The sequence below is a fragment of the Moschus berezovskii genome, chromosome 6 (assembly GCF_049115385.1).
Source record: "Moschus berezovskii isolate FMDL1 chromosome 6, NW_MosBer_1.0, whole genome shotgun sequence".
Lineage (NCBI taxonomy): Eukaryota > Metazoa > Chordata > Mammalia > Artiodactyla > Moschidae > Moschus > Moschus berezovskii.
In genome coordinates, this window is record NC_142465.1 from 83,959,215 (window position 1) to 83,973,892 (window position 14,678).

The following is a 14,678-nucleotide window of genomic DNA, read 5'->3' on the forward strand; positions in this document are numbered from 1 at the left end:
TTTCAAAATGTGCTGAAGACTCTTGAGAGTCCCTTGTACAGCAAGGCGATCAAACCAGTCAGTCCTAAAGGACATCAACCTTGAATATTCATTGGAAGGACTGATGCTGAAGTGGGAGCTCTAATACTTCAGCCACCTGATGCAAAGAGCCAGCTCATCGGTAAAGACCCTGATGCTGGGGAAGACTGAAGGCAGAAGGAGGCAACAGAGGATGAGATTATTGAATGGCATCACTGACTCAGTGGACATGAGTTTGAGTAAACTGCAGAAGATAGTGAAGGACAGGGAAGCTCAGTGTGTAGCAGTTCGTGGGGTTGCAAAGGGTTGGACATGCTTGAGCAACTGAATGACAATAGCGCAAAGAGTTAGGAAATATAAAGAAGAACCTGAGATGAAGAATACAATATCTGAAACGGAAAATACACCAGAAGGAATAAAATGTAGTTTAGATGATACAGAAGAATGTATCAGAACACTAAAATAACAGAGTACTGATAATCACGGAAGCTAAACAACAAAAAGGAATTAGATACAAATAACTTTTTGTTAACTAAATTAATATTTTAGATCATGTTCTTAAACTATGTTCTGTAGAAACTTTAGATTCTTAAATGCACTTCAGATATTCTACACATTTTTTCTTCTTTTCAAAACTAGTTAATGAAGTACCTACCAAGAATTCCAGCTTGCTCTTAGTGCTTAATGCAATCACTAATCACTGTGTTTCCAGGATTTTAGAGAGGTTTTTGTCTGTTTAGAGAGGTTTGGGCTTCCCAGGTGGCTCAGATGGTAAAGAATCTGCTGCAATGCTGGAGACCTGGGTTTGATTCCTCGGTCGGGATGTTATCCTTGAGAATGGAATGGCAACCCACTCCAGTATTCTTGCCTGGAGAATCCCATGGACAGAGGAGCCTGGCGGCCTATGGGGTCACACAGAGTCAGACATGACTGAACGACTAACACTTTCACTTTCACACTTTGGCTGTTAGGGGATGAAGTTTCAACTGTTCACTGTCAGTGAAAAGTTCTCACGGGCACCTTTTCAGTGCTTCAGGCTCTGTGTTAAGTACCAGTGGACTCATCTTCCCACTGGCTCTCATTCTCCACTGTTGGCTGCTACCCTGTAATGTGTAGAGTTTGTCATTAGAGATGGATTTGGCTTGTTTGTGATGCAGGGAATGGAAAAGTATTAATCAGGGCATGTTCTGGGGGGTTTTAATATCAAGTGGCCCAGCAGATGTGGACTGTGTTTGAGTCTCTATTCTCAGCTCAGTGATGAGCTGCCTCAGTTTAGGGAAAGTGTCTGTGACCTTAAGGTCTGGCACAAAACAAATGACAGTTGCATCAAATATGAAGAGTGGCAAGATGTCATCATCATGTGTGATTAATCAAACCACTGAATATTTTGAGAGTAGACAACTCATCCAAGGGGCTTCCCTGGTGGCTCAGATGGTAAAGAGCTCATCCAAAAGATCTTTGTCTCATCATCTTTTTGGGGCAACCACAATAGATTTAGGCAGCTGGACCCATTTGCAAACCAGTAGGCTACCTTTTTAGATTACCAGCACACAATGATGAGATGCTAGCCTACTTGGCACCCCATTTCCTGCCCATAAGTTAATTAATAGAGCAAAGCTGGACTGTTTACTCACTCCCAGGGAGAGAACAGGTGGTGAGCACTCCTGCTTCATTGAGTGGACACTGATGGCAAAGAACAAACTGATCGAGGCCAATATTTTGTTTTGGTTAATACTTCGTCTTGTTTATTTTTAAAATCTGTGAAGGCAGATTTAAGATTTTTTCACTACTCCCAGCAATTTATAAACAACATGATACAAATCCATAAACTAAAAACAAATAATGGAACTAGGTAGCTTAAAATTTGTTTTCAACATTTATTTATTTGGCTGCCTGGGGTCTTAGTTGCACTGTGTGGAATCTAGTTCCCTGACCAGGAATTGAACCTGGGCCCCCTGAATTGGGAGCACCAGATTTTAGCCACTGGACCACCATGGAAGTCCCAAGGTAGCCTTTTAATTTGTGAAGGAGAAAAAAGATTCATATTATACTCAAAATCCTTTCTGCCTTTTTCAGTGTAGCAAATGAACCCTAGAGCTAGAACATAATAGCTTTCAAGTTTTTGTGTTGTTGTTTTTCAGTTGCTAAGTTGTGTCTGACTCTGCAATCCCATGGACTGCAGCACACCAGGCTTCCCTGTTCTTCACCATCTCCTGGAACTTGCTCAAATTTACATACATTGAGTCGGTGATGCTATCTAACCATCTAAGCCTCTGCCACCCACTTCTTTTGCCTTCAATATTCAATCTTTTGCCAGCATCAGGTTTTTTTTCAGTGAATCGGCTCCTCACATCAGGTGGTGTGTTTTCAAAAACTGGATCACACTAGAAAAATATACAGAATGGAAGAATTAGGGCCATGATTATCTGCATACTAACAACATGCTGTAATCACAGGATTCTAATTGTTTAACTCTTGATGGTTTCAAAAGTGCTCCCACATAGATTATGCCGTTTGTCTTTTACCCCTGTGAAATGAACAATGTAGGTATTTCTACCATTTTAGAGTTGAAAACACTGAGGTTAAATGCCTGCTGTCAGTTGGTATCTGGGGCACAAACTCTGGAATAAAATGTAGTCTCACAATATTTATTAAGGAGTGTCACTGAGATTAGTATCTGTGGAGGAGGGGAAGGAAGCAGAACTGGGTCAAGGGAATCATTAAGGTATGAAGCAGACCCAATGACAGTCTAGGTGAGAGCTCTTTGGCTAGAATGGCTCTTCAGAGTTGTTCTGGGTTGGGTTGAGATGGTCAGGCTTGAATACCCTTGCATCAATCAGTCATTGGATGTGGGCCACTTTGGGAAAGGATATGACCGTGGACAAGACAGTGTTCTGCTTCTAAGGCAATCCCTGAGTAGTGTGACAGCTAACAGCTGTCTGCTGACAGCATTCTCAGGATCAGGTGAGTTCTTCATTGGAGGGAGATTTCAGCGGGGTGGGAGGGGGGCGTCCATTTCCTGGTGGCTCAGACAGCAGTAAAGAATCTGCCTGCGATGCAGGAGACCTGGGTTCGATCCTTGGGTTGGGAAGATCCCCTGGAGGAGGGCATGGCAACCCACTCCAGTGTTCTTGCCTGAAGAATCCCCATGGAGAGAGGAGCCTGGTGGGTTACAGTCCATGGGCTCGCAAAGAGCTGGACATGACTGAGCAACTAAGTACCCAGCACACACTCCTCATCCTATGTGAATCCAGTTTTGCCTATTCATTCTGGGACAGCTCTTCCAGGACTCCAGTGTACCTCTTCCTGGGAGAAACTTGGAAGAGAAAGATAAGTGAGAAGAAGTTGTAGCCTCGCCGGTGGAGATGGTCTCAGGGTTTCCATTGCTAATCATGTCTCTTCCTTAGCACCCAGGCTAGATCTCTCTTACATTCAGCTAGTACCTCTGCCCACATTAGGGGCTTACCTGGTGACAGGACCCAGATGCTCGTCACTCAGGAGTCTAGCTCTAATCATGCTCTTCTAAGCCCTGGATTGCTACATTTATCCAAATATAATAAAATTGGGCAAGGATTTGGGAGATGATCACGTGGTGGGTCTGTAAATCCTGAATACTCACTGTGAACAGAATTCATTTGTTCCCTGCTTACTCTCACTCTAAGGGAGAGGCTATAATGATGCTTCAGGGCTCCAGGTATCCGTGTCAATTCAGCACTGGGTCCAATAGTCCTCACAAATGTTTGGACCTTTTCTCAGTGTATATTTATGCAAGTAAACGGTCATAGGTTCCTTTGGGGAAGGACCAGAGCAATCATTTTTGTGTTCACTTAGGTGTGTGTTAGAAGGTGTTGGAGAGTTCCCTCCTTCTCAGAAAGAAACTTTCCCTCTTCTTCAGTCAATGGGTTCCATGTATAAAAACTCACTCATGTCTGGAAACTCTGCAAGTGACTCTGACTTTAAATTGGTTATGTTTTCTTCAGGTTCCTGATGATCCATGCTTGGTTTATTTTGATGGTACAACCCCACTGGGTTTCCCTATTGGTTCAACAGTAAAGAATCTGCCTGCAATGCAGGAGATGCAGCAGGAGCCATGAGCTCGACCCCGGGGTCAGGAAGATCCCTTGGAGAAGCAAATGGCAACCCTGCCCAAAATTCTTGCCTGGGAAATCCCATAGACAGAGGTGCCTGGTGGGCTATAGTCCACGGGGTTGCAAAAGAATTGGACATGACTTAGTGACTAAATGACAACAACCTGAGTAATATCCTTGTTGACTGCCCTTCTTTTTGGTCCATAGGACATTGGCTTCTATTAACCCTGCCAATAATTCTCTGTGGCTCAGGTCCCTCTGGCTCTCGACTTGCTGCTTATTATGAAAATGGCTCTCACCTGGCTTTTGAAAGATACTCTGCTGAGTGGCATCTACTGCTTTGAGATCCTATCTTTCGTGTTGTAATCAGCAAGCCTCCCTGTGTAATGGCCTCTCCTTCTGGCCCAAAGAGGAGGGGCATTGATGACCGCTTTACTAGTTTGTTTCTTCTGGCCTTCACAAATGGTATTGGAGAAGGGAATGGCAATCCACTCTAGTATTCTTGCCTGGAGAGCTCCATGGACAGAGGAGCCTGGTGGGCTACAGTCCATGGGGTCACCAACAGTTGGACATGACTGAGCACCTAACACTTTCACTTTGCAAATGTATATCCTCCAGGCCTTCTTAGAGAATATAACTATCTGGTGGGTTTTCAGGCTTTACATAGAATATCCATTTTGGTTTGCCTCTCATCTGAGCCTTTTAAGCCATTTTCCACCATGGTCTATTATTCAATTCTGACCTTATCTAATTTAGCTTTGTTGTTGTTGCTCTTTAGTGGCTAAGTCATGTACAACTGTTTGCAACCCCATGGACTATATCCCACCAGGCTCCTCTGTCCACAGGATTTCCCAGGCAAGAATATTGGAGTGGGGTGCCATTGCCTTCTCCTAATTAGTATTAGGCATGTGTTTTCTCATGCTTTTGGTGGCTTGCTAAAAGCGAGTTCATACCATCTCCTGGAATCTTTGCAAAGATTAGGTAATGATAATCTCACCTTCATTCAACTTTATGCCCTGGCCCTCTTGTCCAAGCACCCTCAGCATACAGTTCAGTGTGTATTCCTGCTGGTCCAGGCTGGATAGCTCTTGCCATAGCTTTGGAGTATCATCCCACTTCTGACAGGGATACATATTAGCTTCCAGTGGGAAGACGACTGCATCATTTTAAGGAAGGATAGGAGTGTTAGTAGTTGGTAGAGAGAAGTGGATCATTTTTGTCATTTTCTAATGTGTTCTGGGGACTCTGGTCTATGAAGTCAAGATGTTTAGTGGTCATCAACCCACATATTTCATCCATTTGGACTCCCATTCTTTCTCAACCAGGAACCTGACCTTGGCATAGCAGATCCCTCCTAGTTGGGAGAGTAACAAATTTTTAGAGTTCAGCTACTCAGACAAACCTGGCTCTGGTCCTCAGCTTCTTCTGCCCTCTCTGCAGTGGGGGAAAGCTTCTTTGTAGGCTGCTAAGGAGTTTCTTATTGTGATCCACACAGTCAAAGGCTTTGGCATAGTCAATGAAGCAGAAATAGATGTTTTTCTGGAACTCTCTTGCTTTCTCCATGATCCAGAGGATGTTGGCAATTTGATCTCTGGTGCCTCTGCCTTTTCTAAAACATGCTTGAACATCTGGAAGTTCACGGTTCACATATTGCTGAAGCCTGGCTTGGAGAATTTTGAGAAAGAGATGGGAATACCAGACCACCTGACCTGCCTCTTGAGAAACCTGTATGCAGGTCAGGAAGCAACAGTTAGAACTGGACATGGAACAACAGACTGGTTCCAAATAGGAAAAGGAGTACGTCAAGGTTGTACATTGTCACCCTGCTTATTTAACTTATATGCAGAGCACATCATGAGGAATGCTGGGCTGGAATAAGCACAAGCTGGAATCGGAGCTGGCGTGCGGGGATGACCCAGAGGGAGGATAAAGGGAGGAGGGAGGTGGGAGGGGGGTTCAGGAGGGGGAACTTATGTAAACCCGGGGCGAATTCATGTCAATATATGGCAAAACCAACCAATATAATATTGTAAAATAATTTGCCTCCAATAAAAAATAAATTAATTACTTAAAAAAAATCACCGGGAGAAATATCATTAACCTCAGATATGCAGATGACACCACCTTTATGGCAGAAAGTGAAGAGGAACTCAAAAGCCTCTTGACGAAAGTGAAAGAGGAGAGTGAAAAAGTTGGCTTGAAGCTCAATATTCAGAAAACGAAGATCATGGCATCTGGTCCCATCACTTCATGGGAAATAGATGGGGAAACAGTGGAAACAGTGTCAGACTTTATTTTTTTGGGCTCCAAAATCACTGCAGATGCTGATTGCAGCCATAAAATTAAAAGACGCTTACTCCTTGGAAGGAAACTTATGACCAACCTAGATAGCATATTAAAAAGCAGAGACATTACTTTGCCAACAAAGGTCCGTCTAGTCAAGGCTATGGTTTTTCCCGTGGCCATGTATGGATGTGAGAGTTGGACTGTGAAGAAAGCTGATCACCGAAGAATTGATGCTTTTGAACTGTGGTGCTGGAGAAGATTCTTGAGAGTCCCTTGGACTGCAAGGAGATCCAACCAGTCCATTCTAAAGGAGATCAATCCTGGGTGTTCATTGGAAGGACTGATGCTAAAGCTAAAACTCCAATATTTTGGCCACCTCATGCGATGAGTTGACTCACTGGAAAAGACTCTGATGCTGGGAAGGATTGGGGGCGGGAGGAGAAGTGGACGACAGAGAATGAGATGGCTGGATGGCATCACCAACTCGACGGACATGAGTTTGAGTGAACTCCGGGAGTTGGTGATGGACAGGGAGGCCTGGCGTGCTGTGATTCATGGGGTCGCAAAGAGTCGGACACAACTGAGTGACTGAACTGAGCTGAACTGAAGGAATTTCTTGGGCTTCCCAGGCAGTGCTAGTGGTAATGTACCTGCCTGCCAAATCAGGAGAAATAAGAGACATGGGTTCAATTCCTGGGTCAGGAAGATCCCCTGGAGGAGGGCATGGCAACCCATCCCAGTATTCTTGCCTGGAGAATCCCATGGACAGAGGAGCCTGGCAGGTTATAGTTTACAGAGTCACACAGTTGGATACAACTGAAGCTACTTATCATGCATGCAAGAAGGTTCTCACACATAACATTTAACTAGTCAGTAATCTCTCAGCTACTCGTTACCTACCTCCCTGCCCTTGCTGCCTCCTCTAGTAGAGCAATAACCAGGTAATTCCATGATCTTGTATCTGCCCCTTCCCTTTTATATCTGACGCCAGCCAATGCAGTCCCTTCTATCATTATACCATCTCAACTGACCACTGCTGGAAGGTTAAAAAATGGAACAGCTGCCCTATGCCAGGTGCTATCTGGGCCTCACCTACCATGAGAGAGAGGGTCCTTATTGCTGGACAGGGAGTGATCCATGATCCAGTTCCAAAACCCCATTTTAGCATCTGTTTTTCTCCTGGATCATCCATGATAGTAAGTGTTATAGACTGGGTCCTAGAGAGATGATTCTGAAATGAAATTTTGCTTGCAGATGTTTATGAAAAAGTGTCCTTAAGATCAATATATTTATACTCCCTCATTGATTAGTCAGTCAGTTCAGTCGCTCAGTCGTGTCCGACTCCTTGCGACCCCACGAATCACAGCACGCCAGGCCTCCCTGTCCATCACCAACTCCCGGAGTTCACTCAAACTCATGTCCATCGAGTCGGTGATGCCATCCAGCCATCTCATTCTCTGTTAGTCATTGGTTATTTGCTGCTCTGGGAAGGACTGTTACTTGGGCGAGGCAGCCCTGCCACTGGAGCCATCTCTAAAGAGTTTGTTAGCGGTCCCAGCAGCTGGAATAACAAGTCTTTTTTTGCAGGGGGATGTGGGTATGTGTTGGGGAGACCACCATGATGATATTTCCAGTGTGTGTTCTGAAGAGTTCTGTATCTTCTTTCTGAGCTTTCTGAGAGCACAAGTTCTTCTGAAACTGCCAGTTCCTAAGTAAGGTTAGTGAGCCTAGGCTGTAAGTGTTGCTAATAGTCGACTGGCACAAGACACAAGCAGAGAAAAAGAGGGAGATTGAGGGTGGGAAAGAGAAAAGCAGAGGTGCCCCTGTTGATGGGAGCAGCACTCAGGGACCACATGGGATGGACAATTATCACTGCCCAGCACTACCCAGACTGGCTGCTGCTGGCTCCCAGTAGGTAGAAGCTTCCCTGAAATCTGTGTCTGTGACAACTTGGTATGAAGATCAGGTATAATCAAGACTTTCAAAGGTCCATCTTGTAGCCTGCATGATTAGCTTCTGATCACACAGGGAAAGCTACTGTGTTTGTCAGATGCTACGGTCACAGTGATGTAATTTATAGTTTAAGATCACCAAAGAAAGTTGCTGCACACACATCCTTTGCTTCTAGCTCTTCATGCTATACATGTGATTCCCAGCCTTCTCCAGAGCCTGACATATATTGTCTTTAAGACTTTTCAAGAGCCTCTTATTGTCTTCCCAGTGTGGAGCCCCAGACAGGTGCTTCAGCTGTGACTCATGCATCCCAATGGGTGCTGTCCAACAAGGGATGCTACTGACCCTGGAGCCTATTTACTTCCTCCAGTGATGCTGCTGGAAAAAACTGCCGCAAACAGTTCTGGCAATTTCCTATTGCAATTCTGCATAGGGTCATGTTGAAGCATGTAGGTACACTGTTAAAGTCAGTGTCATACCTGACTTTATCGCCATACATCATATTCAAACTAAAACACAACTATATTCATTTCATTAGCCCATTTAACTAAAAAAATAAAAAAACAAAGGGTAAAGCATCGGCATTTTAATATGTGGGGTATTGATAAAAAAATATCTTGACTAAGAATATTAGGAGTTGAAGCACATACTGAGAATTTCTTTCCTTATTAAATCCATAAATAGCAACCGTTTGACATACAGACTCTCACATCAGTAATTATAAGGCAAAATCACTTTTGATCTTTTTTCTTATCATGGCTGATTTATTCTCCTACATTGTCAGCTGAAGAATTTTACCTTAAAAACATTCTTCTTCCTTTTTTTTTTCTTTTCAACATTTCTCACTTCTTTATTATCCTTGACAGGAAGATGACAGCAGCTCTGTTGAATGGGAACAAGCTGGGATATGCCATTAAATTTTAATCACTTTCCTGCCTGTGAAGCTGATAATTGGAGATCATTTAATAGAACCTGCTACTCTGTTGGCTCTCTGGAAATCCCAGCTGTTTGTAAAAGGCAAAGAGCCTAGTTATCCTTTTAACCCAAGCTCATCTTGAGCATGGATTTTATGCCAAATACCCCAGTATCCAAATGCCATGAGTCTGAGGACCTTCCTTCCTTCATATTAAGCTTTCTTTCCTTTCTTTCCCTTTAATTAGAAGAATAATTTAATGAAATTTTGTATAGCAATCGGTAGGTCACACTCTTTATCAGAGATCAAGCCCCTGACTAATCTCCCTTGCTTTCCCCTTTCTTCTTAAATGCACTCCAAAGCTCCCTCCTAAATTCCTTTGCTTTGTTTCAGACAGCAAATGAATGCAACAAAGGACTGCAAACAGTCTCACCTGGTTCACTCCAGATCTGCTTTATCTGTGAATTAGTGTCTCCTGTGGTCTTGTGACTCTCCAGTCAACTGTTAACCTACACTCCTTACTCTTTTTCATCCCATCTCTGCAGAACCAGGCTTCTTTTTTTCAAAGAGGGATAATTCTTGCTTCCGTTCTATGAACCATTCTTAAACCTTCATCATAACAAACTACCAAGACTGTGGAAGGAATCACATTGCTGATATGTAGGTTAAGAGCCTCATAGCTCAGAGTTTCCAAGTCTATACTTTAAAAGAAAGCTTTAACCCTCACATTCAGCATCTCTGCACTGGTGAAGGTACCCATTCACTCACTCTTCCTTTCTTCATCCATTCATTCAAAACATTTATTTTGTGCATAGCCCTCCACTAGCATTAAGGGTATAACTGAGAACAAAACAGGTATGGTTCTTGTCTTTGAAGAGCTTTTGATCTGTTGAGATAAATATCATGTGAGTAACTTGATATGAACACTTGATTACATTGTGATAATTGTAGAATGAGAGCTGTAACAGGACACCTGACTAATAGGGGTTAATGTTTCTTGAGTCCTGACCCTGTGCCAGTCAATATGCCAGGCTATTACAGGCATGAAACCACTGAATGCTCCCAATCAGGCTGTTATCCTCTTTATACAAAGAGATAAGAAAATAACCTCCTTAGTCACACAGTCTGAATGTAGCCGTTCCTCCTCACAGCCACATCGTGTGAGAATTCCTTTTGTGCTACTTGCCTATCAATACTTTGGGATATCATATTTTTAATTTTTGACCATCTTATGGGCATGAAACTATATTCCAGTGTGGTTTAAGAAATAAAAATGTGATTGTAGTAAACTGTGGATCAGCAGTGAACAATATTTCCATAGTCATAATAAAGACATTTGAAAACTGACTTAACTGAGAGTAGTCTTTGGAGGGCGCAGGTGAAGGGAAGTGTGTTTGTGTGTGTGCCTGTGTGGGGCTAGGTGTTGGTGAGGATGATGTGAGGAGGCCAAATCCTAGTTTCTGTAGAAAAAAGTCAATATGATAATGCTGAAAATTGGAAAATCAGGTACTGGTTGTACAATTGTGTTACTTTAAGATGTGAAGGTAAATAGTATAAAAAAATAAAGGGATGAGAGAATATAAATGCAAAAATATAAAAAAGGGTTGAAAGTAGGTAAAAATGTTGCTTTTAGGAAGTGGGATTTGGGAAAGGGTTGGGTTGGCCAAGGGACTGCTGTTTCTTGTTGCAAGCCTTGTTGTTTGACTTTGTTTTCCCTCAATTTCAAAGGTTTTTGAAATCAGGGGTGCTAGGGTCATCCATGGGAGCATGGCAGCATGGAAGCTCTGGTCCCTCTTGTGGTCAGCACATCCTCTCTGGAAAACTGGAAGCAGCAGTGGTCCTCTCACAGAGGAATTAGAGTGGCTGCCTCCCCATTGGTACCAGAAGCCCAGAGCTCTGGGTTCCCAGTGTGTCTGAAAGTCATGTGGTCCACGATGAGGTACCTGCTGGGCTCCTCATCTCTGTGAATTTCAATATTCAGTGGCACTTTGTACAGTTCTGGTGACTTGAAGGGTGAAGCATTGAATCAGTTGTAGCCCGCACCCCACCACCACTGCCTTCTCCCTTCTTTTCATAGATTAGAGAAAAAAGGAGTAGTGGAAAGGGAGAAAAAGAAGGTAGCAGAAGCCCAGCTTTTTGCCCTTACTTAGAAACAAGGGGAGGTTAGGTGTGAGTCTGTGAAGCCTCAATTAGGAGGAGAAAATATTGCTGCTTCCGTGGTGCAAGAGCCCTGAGCACAAGAGCGCAGGTGTTCCTAGTTCTCTGGGGTAGGTGGGCTCTACCTTCCCTGCTATCTCTCCCTGCTTCTTATGTTAGAAATTTTTGGGGTTGGCCAAAAAGTTTGGGCTTTTCATGACATCGTATGAAAAATCTGAAGGAACTTTTTGACCAACCCAATATTACAACACACATTTGGGAAGAAGCCTGGAGGACTCTGCCTTTAAGACATGTTTAGGAGGAGGCAGGGAGATTCTTTTAGAGTTCAGGATTTTCCAAAGCCTTTGTAGTGTTGGTGTTGTCTCTTCTGATCCAGCTATGAAGACTGACAGATTTATCAGCATGGATTCTCACTAAATGAAGCTGTTTCTAATGGACAAGAATTCTAATAAATATGAAAGTTCAATTTGTAGTGTTAGTACTTTACCACTTCAGCTTACGTCTTCTGTGAAGTTCCAGAAAAACCTCCTCTTTTCAGGGTCTTTGATCCTAGTCATTCCCTCTTTTGACCATTTATATCATTTATTTTCCCATCTCATTGGTCGTTCATTCAACACATATTTATTAAGCATCTGCCATGTGCCCGGCACATTTTAGGCACCAGGGATGTCTTGGTGAATGAGGACCCTGTGTACCTTCCCTTCCTGTAGAGGAGAACAGATATTAAATAATCTACAGTGAAGAAATGATGTCAGTGCTATGAAGAGGAAATGAAACAGGATGTGTTTGAGAGTGAAACGGGATGTGATAGAGAGTGATAGGTCAGCCGCCCTGCGCAGGCGGAGTCTGAGCTGAGATTGAATGTGGGGAGGACCAACACTGCAAGGTTGGTCAGAGTCTCTCAAGCTTAATGGTAATGAGCAAGGGGGAAGTCAGGGAGTGAGCTCAGGGGGTGGCAGGCCCAGGTGATATAGGGCTGTTTTGCTATAGAAGCAAGTTTGGATTTTATTCTGAGTGGAATGAGAAATCTGGAGTTTATATTTTTTAAAGCATTTAAAATTGTGTTTAAAAAACTACTGGATTAGCTTTCAAGATCACTCTGCCTGCCATGTGACAAATTGGTGGTGATCAGGATGGACTATGTACTTGGATTAAGTAGGGGATCAAGTAGGAAACAGTTACATGGTTTAATGAGAAGAACGTGGGTGTGTAGAGATGAGGGGTATGTTTTGATTAGAGTCAACAGGACCTACTAGTGGGCCGGATGGGGAGAGGGAAAAACCAAGAATTACTGGGTTTCTAGCTCAAACAGAATAGCTGGGTGGATGGAGAAGCTCTTTATTGAGATGGAAGGATTGGAGGAGGAATTTGGAGAGGTAGGTGTTAGAGGTGGAGGGAGAATGTAGTCACAGGGAGATGTGAGATCCCTGAGTAAGAGAGAAAGGGATTTGTTCATTTGTTCAGAAGGGTGATGGAGGAGAGGAATGAGGAGTTAGGAGAGCATTGGTGACTGTCAGTGTGGGGGTCTCAGCAGAAAGAGAGACAGAAGTCAGACCACAAGGAGAATAGTGAGGCCATAAGATCAGGGCAGGGCCAGCTCAGACTTTCCTCACAGTTATAGCCTGCTGCTGCTGCTGCTGCTAAGTCGCTTCAGTCGTGTCCGACTCTGTGCGACCCCATAGACGCCAGCCCGCAGGCTCCCCCGTCCCTGGGATTCTCCAGGCAAGAACACTGGAGTGGGTTGCCATTTCCTTCTCCAATGCGTGAAAGTGAAAAGTGAAAGTGAGGTTGCTCAGTCGTGTCCGACTGAGTGACCCCATAGACTGCAGCCTACCAGGCTCCTCCATCCATGGGATTTTCTAGGCAAGAGTACTGGAGTGGGGTGCCATTGCCTTCTCTGACAGTTATACCCTGCTGCTGCTGCTAAGTCGCGTCAGTCGTGTCCGACTCTGTGCGACCCCATAGATGGCAGCCCACCAGGCTCCACTGTCCCTGGGATTCTCCAGGCAAGAACGCTGGAGTGGGCTGCCATTTCCTTCTCCAGTGCCTGGCAAATGTAGATGCCAAATATTCAAAGTAAATAAACAAATGAATGGGTGGTAATGTGATGTGGGAACTGAGTGTAGAACACTTTCAGTAAGTGTCGTAATGAAGACATGAGGAGAAGGACGCTACAGCTGGAGCAATGGCAGGTTTTATATTTATTTTTGTTTAAAGACAGGGGATTCATATAGTCATGGCAAAGAAACCCTCTGGGGATGACTGATGAAAGAGGCCCTAGAGGAGGGGATGATGAGGATGAGCAGCAGATAGGGGAGAAGGTAGAAGGGAGAAACAGGGATGGGAAAAAGCATGTGGTACACAGTCTCCCAAGGGCCAGGGGTGTGTTTCCTCATGTAATCATTACAGTCACTGCTTGGGATAGTGTTATATTTTCCACTTTCATGTGAAGTGACTAAGAGCTCAAATCACTCCCTGAAATTCCAGGATGAGCCAACAGAAGCTTGGATTTGTGCCCAGAACCTGCACTGTTACCATTAGGTCGTGTATAGGCCATTTGGACTCTAAAGAGCCCCAACGAGGAGCTGGCATAGGTGAGGATTCCGGTGGTAGACTTTCACTGCCATTTTCATGTTTAACCCCAGCCATCAGTAATTCTAAGAGTGAGCCAACTGGACTGCAATACACAGCACTGTTGAAACCTGAGGTTTATAGGTTGTCATGTTCGTGAGCAAAGAGGGAAACTGCCCACTTTTGAAAGGAAAGCTGGCAAAATTTGGGGTATGTTGCAAAGGATTAAAGTAATTTTTGGAATCTTTATTTGTTCTTTTGTATCAGGTGGTGGATTAACTTAAGTTAATAGAAAGTCTGAAGACGTGATGTCCAGGACTTAACAGTTCTGAGCTGGCAGGAAGAGGGCCTTGATTTAAGTCACGATTCCAGTGCTTCCTAGGCAATTTGTTTCATTTCTCTGAGATTCAGTTTCCTCACATGTAAAATGGTGAGGGAAATATGACCTCCCTCAGGAAAGGTTGTGAGGGCTAAATGTGATACTGTGTTTCTAAACTCCTAACCCAGGCATTGTGCAATGGGACCACAGCATTATTTTTATTTCCATTCCTATTGTTTTCTTAAGCATGTCTTCGTCACCTTGGGCTGCTGTAATAGAAAACCATAGACCGGGTGTCCTAAATGATGGGAATGCATTTCTCATAATTCTGGAGGCTGAGAGGTCCAGGATCACGATGCTGACTGATCCAACT

At 43.9% G+C, this 14,678-nt stretch overlaps 1 long non-coding RNA gene across 3 annotated transcripts in view; it reads left to right on the forward strand.

Moving 5' to 3' along the window:
• Positions 1-2,755: 2,755 nt before the first annotated feature.
• Positions 2,756-14,678, forward strand: part of LOC148777674 (uncharacterized) — a 116,303-nt gene continuing 104,380 nt past the window's right edge. For all 3 annotated transcript variants that reach the window (XR_016037523.1, XR_016037522.1, XR_016037521.1), the window contains exon 1: positions 2,756-2,982. This is a non-coding gene — a long non-coding RNA (uncharacterized LOC148777674). The remainder of the gene's footprint in view (positions 2,983-14,678) is intronic.